This window comes from Pseudorca crassidens, chromosome X, assembly GCF_039906515.1.
Source record: "Pseudorca crassidens isolate mPseCra1 chromosome X, mPseCra1.hap1, whole genome shotgun sequence".
Classification (NCBI taxonomy): Eukaryota; Metazoa; Chordata; class Mammalia; order Artiodactyla; family Delphinidae; genus Pseudorca; species Pseudorca crassidens.
In genome coordinates, this window is record NC_090317.1 from 38,156,584 (window position 1) to 38,170,154 (window position 13,571).

Below are 13,571 nucleotides of genomic sequence, written 5' to 3' on the forward strand. Positions count from 1 at the left end.
CTAGCTATTCTCTGTGCTGCAAAGATCTTTCTCCCTGGAATCCACATTACAGTAATCTCCCTTATCTGCAGGGGATATATTCCAAGAGCCCTAGTGGATGCCTGAAACCAAGGATAGTACCAAACCCTGTATACACTATGTTTTTTCCTATACATACACATCTATGATAAAGTTTAATTTATAAATTAGGCACAGTAAGAGATTAACAACAATAACTAATAGTAAAATAGAACAATTATAACAATATACTGAAATAAAAGTTATGTGAATGTGGTCTCTCTCTCTCTTTCTCACTCTCTCTCTCCCTCTCTCAATACCTTACTGTACAAACTGAATGCCGTTTCCATCTTTACTAAGCACTTACCATGCACTGTGGCTATAACTTTTGCAGTTTGAGGTATGACAGCCAAAGTTACACAGATTTCCTTTTCCTTCTTCACAAGTTCACGCATAGAGGATTCCTTCCTGCTGTAGATCTTAGCAACCTCAGCATTTGATTTTTTTCTTAAAGGAAGAAAGAAATCACTTTTTCACTTAAAGGAAGCGCTTTATGGCTTCTCTTTGGCCTTTCCGAATTACTAGCGTCAATTCTCTTGTGCTTTGGGGCCATTAGTAAGTAAAGCGAGGGTGACTTGAACACACAAGCACTGCGATACAAGAACAGTAGATCTGATAAACCTCGACGGCTACCAAGTTACTAATGGGTGGGATATGCTGGACAAAGGGATGATTCACATCCCAAGCAGGACAGATTGGGATGGCTTGAGATTGCATCACACTACTGAGGATAGTGCAGAATTTAAAAGTTGTGAATTGTCTATTTCTGGAATTTTCCGTTTAATATTTTCGGACCATGGTTGACTGCAGGCAACTGAAACCATGGAAAACAAAACCTCAAATGGGGTGGGGAGGACTAGTGTATTCACTCTCTCAGATCTTTTAAGTTTGGGCTCAAATGTCACCTTCTTTGTGAGGGCAATTTAGACTACGCTGCTTAAAATTGAAATATGTGACACCCACTCCCACAGTGGACCTATACACTCCCAAGCTGTCTCACTTTGGTCTACTTTATCACCGACTAATAGAGTATACCGTTTACATGTTTTTTAATGTTCATTGCTGTTTATCTGTCCCCCCACGTTAGAATATGAGCTCATGGGCAGGGATTTTTGTCCCTTTTGTTCAGTAATATACCCCACATGGCTGAAACAAACAGTAACTGATACATGAATATCCATCACTAAATATTTGTTGAGTGAATGAATGAATAAGTGAATAAATAGGTTATAGTAAGTGGGACCAAAATTCAGAGTTTGGGGAAATTATGGAAGAAGAACTGTGAGTGGTAAAGGCTTAGCCTCCCCTCAGGGGGTTGAAGAAGTGGTGTGCAGTATCACTGGGAGTAAGAAAGCCGGCACCATCACTGTGGTGCTAGGGTGTTTTCAGAGGCACTAGGGAGACACTGTGAGCGTTACCTGAGGAATCTTGTATCCTAAAATTGCTGAACTCACCAAAGGAGACTACAGTAGTCCACCCTTATCTGAGGTTTCACTTTCCATGGTTTCAGTTACCCGTGGTCATTTGTGGTCAGAAAATATCAAATGAAAAATTCCAGAAATGGGCAATTCATAAGTTTAAAACTGTGTGCCGTTCTGAGTAACAAGCATGATGAAATCTCATGCCATCCCCCTCCTCCCGGGTCCCACCAGGGACACCCATAACCCTCAAACAGCAAAAGTCATGGCCACAGTGCATGGTAAGTGCTTAGTTAAGATGGAAAAGGCAATTAATTTGTACAATAAGATATTTCAAGAGAGATTACATTCACATAACTTTTATTTCAGTATACTGTTATGATTGTTGTATTTTATTATTAGTTAGTTATTCTTGTTAATCTCTTACTGTGCCTAATTTACAAATTAAACTTTGTTGCAGGTGTGTTTGTATAGGAAAAAGCATAGTATATATAGGGTTCGGTACTATCCTCGGTTTCAGGCATCCACTGGGGGTCTTGGAACATATTCCCCGTGGAAAACAGGGGACTACTGTACTGTCTTCCCTACTGTCACCTTTACAAGGCTTTTTCGGCAGCTTTCCCCACCTGCTCTTCCTCAGCACCTAGTAGAGTGCTGGGCACATTTCTGAATGGTGTTTTGAATTAATCATGGTTGAATGTTCCTGGAGAGAAAAACTGACAGGTCTATGGATGGAGAAGAAAAGACAGGATTAAGATAGGAATAACTGACGGAGGCTTGAGGAGGTTTTTTCCTTTGAAATCAGAGAGGAAAAAAAAAGGAGGGAGAAGGAGCTGGAGGAAGAAGGGAAGGGAGAGAGGCAACAAAGGAAAAAATGGTGGTAGAGAACTCAAAGGATCTATATTAGGAGAGGAGTAGGTTTAAGGAGTATCTCATAGCCCTGTTTTGAGAATTACTAGTGTACAGAGCACATAGTCTTTCTTTTTCTTACACACACATAACAAATTACATAGCTACGCTCACAGGGTTAAACTACAATTTCCCCAAACTCTACCCTTCATACAGTTGTTTAAACAAATTGTCTCACACACGCCCATACCCATAAAAAGACTCAGATCTCAGACACACACATCCTGATACTTACATACTTAGTGACCTCAACGCACATCCAGGTACCTACCAGGCCTTTGTACATACAGACACACAGCCGACCCCCTTATATATGCTACTGTGCACACAATCCCATTAAATGCTTCCCCACAAATCAACAGCCATGGATCTGTGCACACAAATACACACATCTACATGGCTTAGCTCCAGAATAACTCATCTCCACTCCCCTCTCCTGTTTACCATCTACAGTGGAAAAGAGCTCTCTTTATGGAGAATAACTATTAAATAGGGACCAGAAAAATCATTTGTTGTACATCATTGCTGTCGGTAATTTTGGTAACCAGATCAACAAAGCACTGTTATAATGGACCATCTGCAGTGACATGGAAATCAGGGTTATAAAGAACCCTTATAATAGGATTTTACCTCTAGCTAAGAAAAGAGGTCTACTAACAGATTTAGAGTATAAATAAGGGAAATATCAGCCTATTTAAGAGTGAGGGCCTTACAGCTGCATAATAATGCTAATTATCCATGATTCTTATCTCTTTGTTAAAGCATTTATAAGAGTCTCTTGGCTTCTGTTCCAGTTAGCAGTATTACTGGATGTACCTGAAAGTAGTACAATTACCTTTCTTGCAAAACGTTCTATTACTTCGATTTTTCATTAATTCAGACTGACCTTACCTCCTCCCTTTCTCCCACCCTCCACCTCCAGTCCGCAATTAGGATGAATTAGACCAGTTTCAGTGTATGTAAAGACTTAAGGGTTTTATCCTTTTCTGCCTCGTATTAGAAGAAAGTAAGGCAGAGAGCAGAATGTCAACATTGAGGCCCCCGGAGGGGAGAAATCTGGGAGGTCTGAGCAGTTGGATCAGAAGGAAGAAAAACAGGAGGGGGATTAGGAGGGAAGGGAGGAGAGTGGGAGAGAGGGGTACAGAGAAGGGGAGTGCAGAGAACGAGACACCAGAGGGGAGAGCAGCAGGGAGAAGGAAGCTGAGAGGGAGAAGGGCTAGGGACCCGAGGTGGAGGGAAGCAGAGAACTGAAGAGGGGGCAGAGGTGGGGAGGGGGAACGAGAAACCCAATATGAGAGGTAATGAGCAGGGGCTGCAGGAGAAGAGGCCTGGGAAGGAAGCAAAGGAGGGCATTCAAAGCCAGTCTCTGTGCTGAATTCTATGAGCCTCTAGGAATTTTACACACCCTCACACACACCGCACACACTTTACTCAGATTTGTTCCGTTCACTTAAAATATGGATAAGACCAAAGATTAACTGTGCCTCCCTCGCCATTCTGTCCACGATCAATTGCGCACATGAATACAGCACACAAACACTGCTCCACCTCGTTTAGAAAGGGTCTGAAATCCCTCAGCTACTTTGAGCGGACTTAAGACCATGCAGCGTATAGTTGTTGCCTGGGACCATATACACTCCGCTTTTATTTCCCAACATCACGCGCGTTACTTAGGCACTACCTCGCCGACCGATTTGTTTTCTCTTCATTTCTCTCCCACAAGCCCCCGCGCCCCGAAACCTCCAAATTCTTTCCAACCACTCAGTCCTCTGAAGCAGCCAGATGACACTCCACCCCCAAAGCCCGGCCTCACAGCAAAAAAAAAAAAAAAAAAAAAAAAAGCAAAAAAGACGGCTGCGGCATAGGCAGCTTGTGGGTGTGTCAGTGCCCAGCTGTGGAGCTGCTCGCAAATGTGGCAGATCCTTGGGGTCGCTGTAGAGGCACCGAGCAAGGCAGCAGGCTGGAACTGCTCTCTCTGCTCCGGGGCTAAGGTGGGGCAGCGACTCACCTCACTAATGTTTGCAACTTTTTCTGAGGCTCCCAAAGGGTAATCTGGCCCTTTGAGTTCACAGTCTCCCCTGCAGAAGACCTTGGGGCAGGTTGTCAGAGCGCTCTTCCCGAAGATGAAACAGCGAGTCAGGATACAGTCCAGAGCTCTCAATCCTCATCTACCTCTGGTTAAAATCCTGTCTTACTCTTGACACCATGACTCCCTTCCCCAGAAGGGGTGAAGGAGTAGGGGCCATCTCTTTGTCCTCTCTTTGATCAGTAGTATTAAACTTATAGTCTTATAACCTGGCCACCAGTCCCCAAATCCTCTTCACTATTTACCGGAAAAAGGTCTGGTAGTCCTGATACAACTGTGCTCACTGACAACAGCTGGTCATGAAGGAAGTAGGGATGGGGGTATGTGAGGAGTACCTCCCTCTCTGGATGCCAACCCAGACCCTCACTATATTCCTCCTTGGAATCCCTGTAATCCTCCAGACAGCCATAGGGAAAAATAAGGAAGTGAATAGTACTCTAAATAGGGCAACCCAATAACCCCAAGACTTGGTTCCTGGGATGGAGCAAATTTCCACATGCCAAGCACGCTAGACTCTGTAGGTGGCATCCTTCCCTGCCTGACACACCAGAGATGTAGCGGTAAACCAAGCTACGTGTAATAGAGGTTTCCAGCTGCCTTGCCCCAATACCTCTATTCTCAGAACTCTTCTGCCTGGGGAGATTCCTCAACCATCTCCCTAAGTTCTCTGTGTGCTAGTAAAGGTGTTCTTAACAGGGCTCTTTAAGAGCCTGGGTGCCCATATCCCAGATTCCAGGCAGCTAGACAAGGGAGTCAAAGAATTCAGTACTGCATCTTCAGCTGCAGGTTAAGCAAAACGGGTGGGGAAGAAAGGATTCCTAGAGATGGATGAGGAGATGAAAACTGTGAAACCCTAGATCAGAAGCACCTCTGGTGACAGAGACAAATGTGCAAATACCTACAGGGTAAGAGAAAAGCCATAAACATGTCTTTTTTACAAAGTTATTTATTTCAGGGAGTGTTCCCCTGGAGACTTCCTCGGTGCTCAGAGTTTTCACCAGGTGCAGAATGCAGTGCACTCCACGTCTTGGCAGTATTAGCACCTGAGCAGCACATGAACAAGGTGGAGTCACTCAGGAATAAGAGATGCCTCGAGCTCACCAACTGCCTGGGTCAAAAGCAGATGTAGGGGGTACCGTAAGTGGCAACGTAGACACCTAAACCCGAGAAAGTCGATGTCATTATTGTTTGAAAGAACTCCCAACCAAACCCACTCCTTACTGTCCTAATATGTCAACAGGTCCAGGACTAGGGTGAAGCAAGAAAAATGCCTAAGGTGCAAAATTGAATAAGGCACTCATTCTCAGGGTCATGCAGTTGCTAACCATATACTTGCATGGCCATGAGAATGAGTGTCTCCTTAAATTTTGCACCTTAGGCATTTGTCTTGCCTTATCCTACTCCTGGCCCTGTACCTCACTCTAAAAAGCAAACTCCATCAGGCCACATCTGGACTGGGAAAACCAGAAGAAAATCCAGTGCCTCATCTGCATCTGGTACTATGCAGTTCATACAAGCAAAGGAGCTTTAACAAAACACTGGGACCACACAACCAAGAATTAAGACAGGGCACATATTTGTAAGGATGCTATTTACCCTCTGCTTAATTTCTTCTCACAGTGGGGAACTTTTAAGCTTCTCAAGCAACTCGTTCCATCTTTGGTCAGCTCTATTAGAAACATCTTCCGTTACTGAGCAGTAATTTGCCTCTCCCCAAGGCTCCTACCTGTACCTCCTGGTTCTAACATACAGAAAAGCCTACCCTATCTTCTACAGGACATAGTTGAATATAAGTAAAACATCCATGCATCCCTACATGTACATAAAGTTACAATTTATTACACATTGACAAAGCCCCAACACTGTGTACTGAGCCGAACTCTCCATGCATCACGAACATGCATCATCTCATTTAATCCTCACAATAATCTTGTATAAGGGACGTGCTTAATATTATTAACCCCATTTTACTAGTGAAGAAACTAAAACTCTCTAAAGGCGAGGACTGTGCCTGTTTATGTCAGCATTATAGACCCAGTGCTTAGCACAGCGCCTGACACATGGCAGGTGTTAAAGTAAACAGTAACTGATTTGAATGAGTAGGGCTCAGCGCCCAAGTCACACAGCCAGTAAGTGGTGGAGCTGGGATTCGACTTCGAAGTCCAAAGTCTGTTATCCTTTCGTTATTCCCACATTCCTAGTTCCCTCATCTGAACTTCATAAGGCATTCGAGTCCCTTCATCCTGATGGCTCTCCTCAAACGCAGGTCTATATCTATTTGAAGATTGACTGGTGTAACTGACCAGAGAATGCCACCATGCTCCTCCGACACCACCATTCATGAATTTTCAGACTGGTGTACACAGTGTTGTTGCAATCGTACTCCAAGTCCTCTCACCATAGGTTTTCCTGTTACCCACCAACTCCAATTTCCAGCCAGATGTTCCATTCAATCAGGTCTCAGTGATACTGACGAGCTCACATTTAATGTCCTGAGTTCTAATACAAATTTCACTTTATTACACATACTGTCTCTGGGCATTAGTACACAAACATTTGTGGACACAATACTGTGACTAGCCCTTTCCCTAATTGCTTTCTCATGTTAATCACCAGGTAAATTCTAAACTTTGATCTTTTTTCCCCTTTTCCTGTCATACCTGCTTTCCTCTACTGGAACTAGATTTAGTATCTATGCATTTTTCTTTATTATTTGACACAATCTGCATAATCAGGCAGCCACCTTCCAATCCTGTTAACTCTTCTTCCAAAGGCCCAACTTTCGAAAAGGAGAAATAGAAAAACAAACAAAAAAGACCTGTGTTCCTAGCTTCCCAGGTCGCTCAGTTTACTGCCACAGATTTCACAGTCTTTAGAGATATCTGTCTGATCTTCTGATGGTGTCCTAAGCATCGACAGGAACGGGTAGTGATCAGTAGCTTTGGTAAGTCTCTGCAGGTCCTATGGCCCATCCTAGATAAGTGCTCCTGGAAGATGGTACACTTTCAGGTTGGCCGTATTTGAGTCACTCCCGACTTCCTCTATACCTTCCATGGGAAATCCTAACGGCCAAGATATGGCTCCCCTGAAGGTCTGTAGCACATTCTCTTGCTTCTAATAGTGCTCAGGAATCCTTCATGTAATTTGCGCTTTTAAAGATGGTCTAGTTCACTCCATTGTGATTAGAGTCACACATCTATTATTATGTTTTATACATATTTATGTTTATATTTATTTGCAGTTGTACAGTGATTCCTCACCTTCTCTTCCTTTTCTGTGACCCTTTCTCCTATTTCCCTCCATGACTCTGTCTTTGATACCTTTAGCCATGACACCTTTGGCCCACGGATCCTGGGATGCTGCTGCTTCTTTAAAAAAATCAAGCTTCATTCTCTGGGTAAAAGGCCTTACACCTATTGGACATGTTGTATACCTCACCGGGTCAGGCGTTTTTATTTCTCCTTTTGCTCATCCACGACACATTCAATGAAAATTCAACTATGAGCAGAGCATTGTTTTAGGGACAGTGGATACAAATCTATAGTTGCTAAAATAGAAAGACTGGCAATCTTGCCTTAGCTTTGAGTTCTTTCTATGTTATTAGAATCTAAAACGTCTTTGTTTTCTTTTAATAATATTGCCCCAATTGTTGTGGATGCTTTCCATCTTTCCCGATAATATGGAGTCCAGAGAGATGCTTTGTACAACTTCTGCCTACTCCCCAAACGTGGCAGCTAGATGGTTTTGATAGCCACATAGCCAGTGCTGAACTGCAGCAAGAAGTACACTTCCTTCAAGTTACTAGAGAAGGTCCCTAGGATTTTCTCCTTTATTTTGGGTTGAGATTTTATGTGGCGCCTCATCTTTTACGGGCACTATTGGTAACCCACTTGTTCAACAACCATAATATGCCACATTTTCTGTTGCCCTGGTAATATGAGCTTTTGCTGAGTACTTTGTAGAAAAAAAATTTTTGCGAAATAAGCATTTAAATTACATACGTAAATACCCAAGTAACATGCAATTTTATCCGAAGCTTATAGACACATAACATGCTGCCTTTTTGAGGTAGTTAGCTCACCATCACCGGGGACATTGAATTTGAGACTGTATGACCACCTTTAAGGGGTACTGTAGTGGAGATTCCTACACTGAGTTGGAGGCTAGTCTAGATAATTTCTAAGGTTCTTCTGACTCTAAGGTTTCATGTTCAAAAACAAACCCTCATAGGGTATACTCCGTGTTATATGACCCAGAGCTAAGTCCGAGGCCCTGAGGGCCCTCTGCATGTGTTGTGAATGTCTGGCATTTTTGTCATCCCTGTTGCACGCTCTGCATTCTTGGATAGCTTTAAGATAATGTCAGGATTGCGTGATGGAATACACTGTGGATATCTTCATATTCCTCACTATATTTAGTACAGTCATGCACATATTAAGAACAGAATGAATGCTTGTTGCATTTGAACTTTCAGATCCAAAGCTGTCACAGAATACCTGCTTTCTGTCATCCCTGAGATTCATGGCAGCCTGGTGATAACATGTGGCCAGGTTGTATCCACTGGTCTGGGCAATTTACTTGAATGTACCTACCCCTCTAGGGTGGCATGAACCCAGAGTCATCCAGAGGAGGAAGTCATGGAGGAAATCACACCATGTGTTTCTACCCAACCTCTCTTCATATTCGTAAACCTACTTACAGGTAAATAAGTTTCCAACGTACGTTGGAGGTAGCATTCAATAAGGAAAATAAAATTAAAAGGAAATACGTTGGAAGTGAGGAGGAGTAGCCCAATTACTTTACATTGGAGATAACTGGAGATTTTATGAAATTGGTTTTTTGTTTGTTTGTTTGTTTTTTGTTTTGCGGTAAGCGGGCCTCTCACTGTTGTGGCCTCTCCCGTCGCGGAGCACAGGCTCCGGATGCGCAGGCCCAGCGGCCATGGCTCACGGGCCTAGCCGCTCCGCGGCATGTGGGATCTTCCCAGACCGGGGCACGAACCTGCGTCCCCTGCATCGGCAGGTGGACTCTCAACAACCGCTCCACCAGGGAAGCTCTATGAAATTGTTTTTATAAAAGTCTCAAATAATTTTAGTGTTCATGAAGGGAATCACTTCTTCCCCTTCACTACCTATTCCCTTAGGCAAAGAGACCTGGACAATTTTGAATTCACAGTGTCCTAGGGAAAACCGTGCCTCAAATTTATTATTGATTTTTTCAATTTAGTTGCTAGGATGTTGAGTTCTTCCTAGGTATGATCCGAGGTTATACCATTTACCAGAAAACGTAGCGATAACAGCAGTTCTTTCAGATGGTGTATGGCTTGGTGGGCATGTAGATAGAAAGAGAATGGAACAGATGAATGGAGAATAGGTGGCACTGGAAAGAATGGCTCAGTAAGTAGATGATGGAAATTGGTGTTGGCATCTTAGAAAGGTCATCCTTTCCCTGCCTGAATTCTGGATCTATTGTGAAATAAGACAAAACAGTGAGCCTTTATCACTGATAAGGGATGGGTTGGAAGATGTAGCTCATAACATTAGTCAAGAGTTTCCTGATACCGAATTCCAGAATTAACAGAGATAATAACCCAGGCACAGGCAGTGCTCTATGAGATCAGGCCTCTCCCCACAGGGTATGTTGAGAGTCCTTTCCTTATGAGAGCAAAAGAAGAACAAAAGAGGGTATAGCTCATTCCCAAGAAGAAGAGAGGGGACTATTCAAATCCAGTTTTTGTTCCCAAACTCACTAGCCATGTCATTCCACCTCTCATGGGGAGGCACAGTAAAGGGTGGAGAGAGGTCAAGTGCATTACAGTGGTGGCCAAACCTCCACATGATAGGACACATCACCCTGGAGAAGAAGCATTTCGTAACCCCCTTCACTACAAAGCAGGTTTTTAGAGTGAAAATTAGTGGTTAGAAAAGTGGCCCAAAAATATTAACCATTTTTATTTTCTACATGAGATATACTCTTAGCAAGATTGACAGCGTGCTATTACTTCAACTTACAATTATTGGGTTGGCCAAAAAGTGACTTCGGTTTTCAAGTAAAACATAAAAGACACATTTTTCGTTTTCACCAAGAACTTTATTGAACAACACATTCACCGTTTTGTTCCACTACTTTCTGTCATTTTTCAGGCAACTTCATAATTCCATCTTCCCAAAACGTTTTATCTTTTTGAGAAAAGGACTGTTCCAGGTGCCTTTTATAGTCTTCCAGGGAATTGAAATTTTTTCCATTAAGAGAATTTTGTAAAGACAGAAATCAATGGAAATCCGAAGGTGCAATGTCTGGTGAAAATGGGGGATGAATCAGAACTTCCCAGCCAAGCCGTAACAGTTTTTGCCTGTCATCAAAGAAACATGCGGTCTTTCATTATCCTGATGGAGGATTTTGCATTTCCTGTTGACTAATTCTGGATGCTTTTCGTCGAGTGCTGCTTTCAGTTGGTCTAACTGGGAGCAGTACTTGCTGGAATCAATCATCTGGCTTTCCGGAAGGAGCTCATAATAGAGGACTCCCTTCCAATCCCACCATATACCCAATATCACCTTCTTTGGATGAAGACCGGCCTTTGGTGTGGTGGTTCCTTTCACTTGCTCCACAATCACTTCCGTTCCACATTATTCTACAGTATCCACTTTTCATCGCCCACCACAGTTTTAAAAACAGAACATTTTCGTTACGTTTAAGTAGAGAAATGCACAGAAATATGGTCAAGAAGGTTTTCTTCGCTTAACTTATGTGGAATCCAAACATCAAAGCGATTAACATAACCAGGCTGGTGCAAATGATTTTCAACATTTGATTTGGATATTTTGAGTATGTCGACTATGCCCTGCGTGGTATAACGTTGATTGTTCTCAATTAATGTCTCGGTTTGATCGCTATCAACTTCAGCTGGTCTACCTGACCGTGGAGCATCGTCCAGCGAGAAATCTCCAGTACAATACTTCACAAACCGCTTTTGACACGTTCGATCAGTCACAGCACCTTTTCCATACACTGCACAAATCTTTTTCTTGTGTTTCACTTGCGTTTTTACCTGTCTTGAAATAATAAATCATAATATGCCAAATTTGTTGCTTTTTTCTTCCATCTTCAATAGAAAAATGGCTACACAAAAATTCACCAATTTTGTTAAGTTTTTTTAAAAAATGCATGCTGATATGGCAGCTATCACAATACAATCTAACAAAAATGTTTTGAGTGAAGTTAAAGACAACTAAGAGCTACTAGAGCATCTTACGGAAAACATTGAAAGAACTTTTTGGCCAGCCCATTACTTATCTGAATCCAATTAGCTCAGTAATTCAGAGCTATATGCTACAGTGATGAAAAAAGAAAGTCCTGGTCACATTTAAATATTCTCTATGTTATAAAAACCACATCAGCCCAGGGTAATTTTAGCATACACATGATGACTTATTTTGACCATCTTAATAATCCAAGGCCCAGAGTGGAAATAACATGTCGATATGCATAGAAAGTGGCTGCCAGTGATAATGGGTTGCAAATATCTAAGAAACTTGTATAATTAATAGCTGAATTCCTCTAAGACTGATCTTTTACTGACAAGCACATGGGTAGGACAAGTTGTCCACTGGATTTTATAACAGTCATCTATCCTAGAGGTTGAAAGGAAATTAATATTTTTCATTATTCTAGAGAGCAGCGACACCAAGAAGACAAAACTTAATAACCTTGTCTATCAATCGTTATCTATAGATGGACAAATTCAGTATTGGGTTTAGGATTATGGAAGAGGAAGTTTAAAAGCATTGCAAACAACACACCAAAGATTTAATAATATTGCATGAATTATGAGCCCATCTCCATCAGAATTTTTAGGATGAGTTCTGGCTGGAAGCTATTACTTTGAACATGGTTATTTTCCAATTTTAAATGAAAAACATATTTCCTTAATCATCACACACAATTATCATTTGCATTATTTCTCTGCAGGTTTAAAAAACTGCATGCAATGTAAACATAATTTGGCTACAGACAAAACTGATACTGATATCAGGTAGAGATTAGTTTACAGTAGAACACACATATTACGTGCTGTGCCCTGCTTTTGATCCTCTCCGCAGTGACTAAGCCTCTTGCCTTTTAGATTAGGTCAAACATCCAAATGGAACGAATGAAAAATATGACTAGGAGTTTTCTTCGAATTACTACAGAAGCTACAATAAAGACAAACCATTGATGAGAAAAGTAATGAACAACATTGCTATTAGTTGAAATGGAGTTATACTCTCTCCATTTCTCTAACACCCATGAGGAAAACCAACAGCATAAAAACAAATACTGTGGCCAAAAAATGTTAGTTTAATGTTGGTAATTAACAGCTAATTTGAACATTTTAAAAGATTAATTACCTTCTAGAGTTTCTAGAACAATCAAATCAAAACTGAATGTAAAGGGCATTTACATGAAAGCAGCTGTTTCTGTCTTTCCATGCAGTTAGATATGTAGTTTTCTTGGTGTTGTGATTTGTTGAATCCAATAAATATATTTCCTCTGCTGATGACTGAAATTCCACTCTGGTTTTAAGAACTCCCTCTTTGGCTTTTTACTTCCCATTAGTCTATAAAGGCAACCAATATTTATTGTACACCGACTGTTCCAGACAGTGTACAGGTTGCTGAGGTTACAAAGATAAATAAGAGCCATTCTCCACCCTCAGGTACTAAAAATACTCCTCAGAGGAGTATCATTAAATCCCTAACACCTAAGTGAGAATTAGTTTTATCGATCCCTTCCTGCAAGAGATACTGAGGTATAAAAAGGGAAAAGGAGGATTTCAAAGGGAGTTTGGAATGCACTTCTACTAGCATTAATGCATTCCTTTCTTCTGAGTCATTAATCCCTTGCAATTTCATCAGGAATAAATTCTAAACACATGAAATAAAACAGTAATTATGTAAAATCTCTACTTGCTCCAATAATATAAAATACTATTTCTTTCAACTACAGGATGGAAACAGGTTCTATGAGTACACTTTACTTATTAGTAAAAATGGAGTTGGGGTACAGTGAAGAAAGCCCTATTTTAGAGGCAGAAAGACCTAGGTTTCAATCCTAAAGCT

The 13,571-nt window shown here is 41.6% G+C and overlaps 1 long non-coding RNA gene across 1 annotated transcript; it reads left to right on the plus strand.

Moving 5' to 3' along the window:
- The first annotated feature begins 1,703 nt into the window (after positions 1–1,703).
- LOC137216281 (uncharacterized) lies at positions 1,704–10,902 on the plus strand. The gene is made up of 3 exons (XR_010939678.1): positions 1,704–1,756; positions 9,071–9,171; positions 10,614–10,902. It is a non-coding gene; the product is annotated as an uncharacterized lncRNA (long non-coding RNA).
- Positions 10,903–13,571: the final 2,669 nt, after the last annotated feature.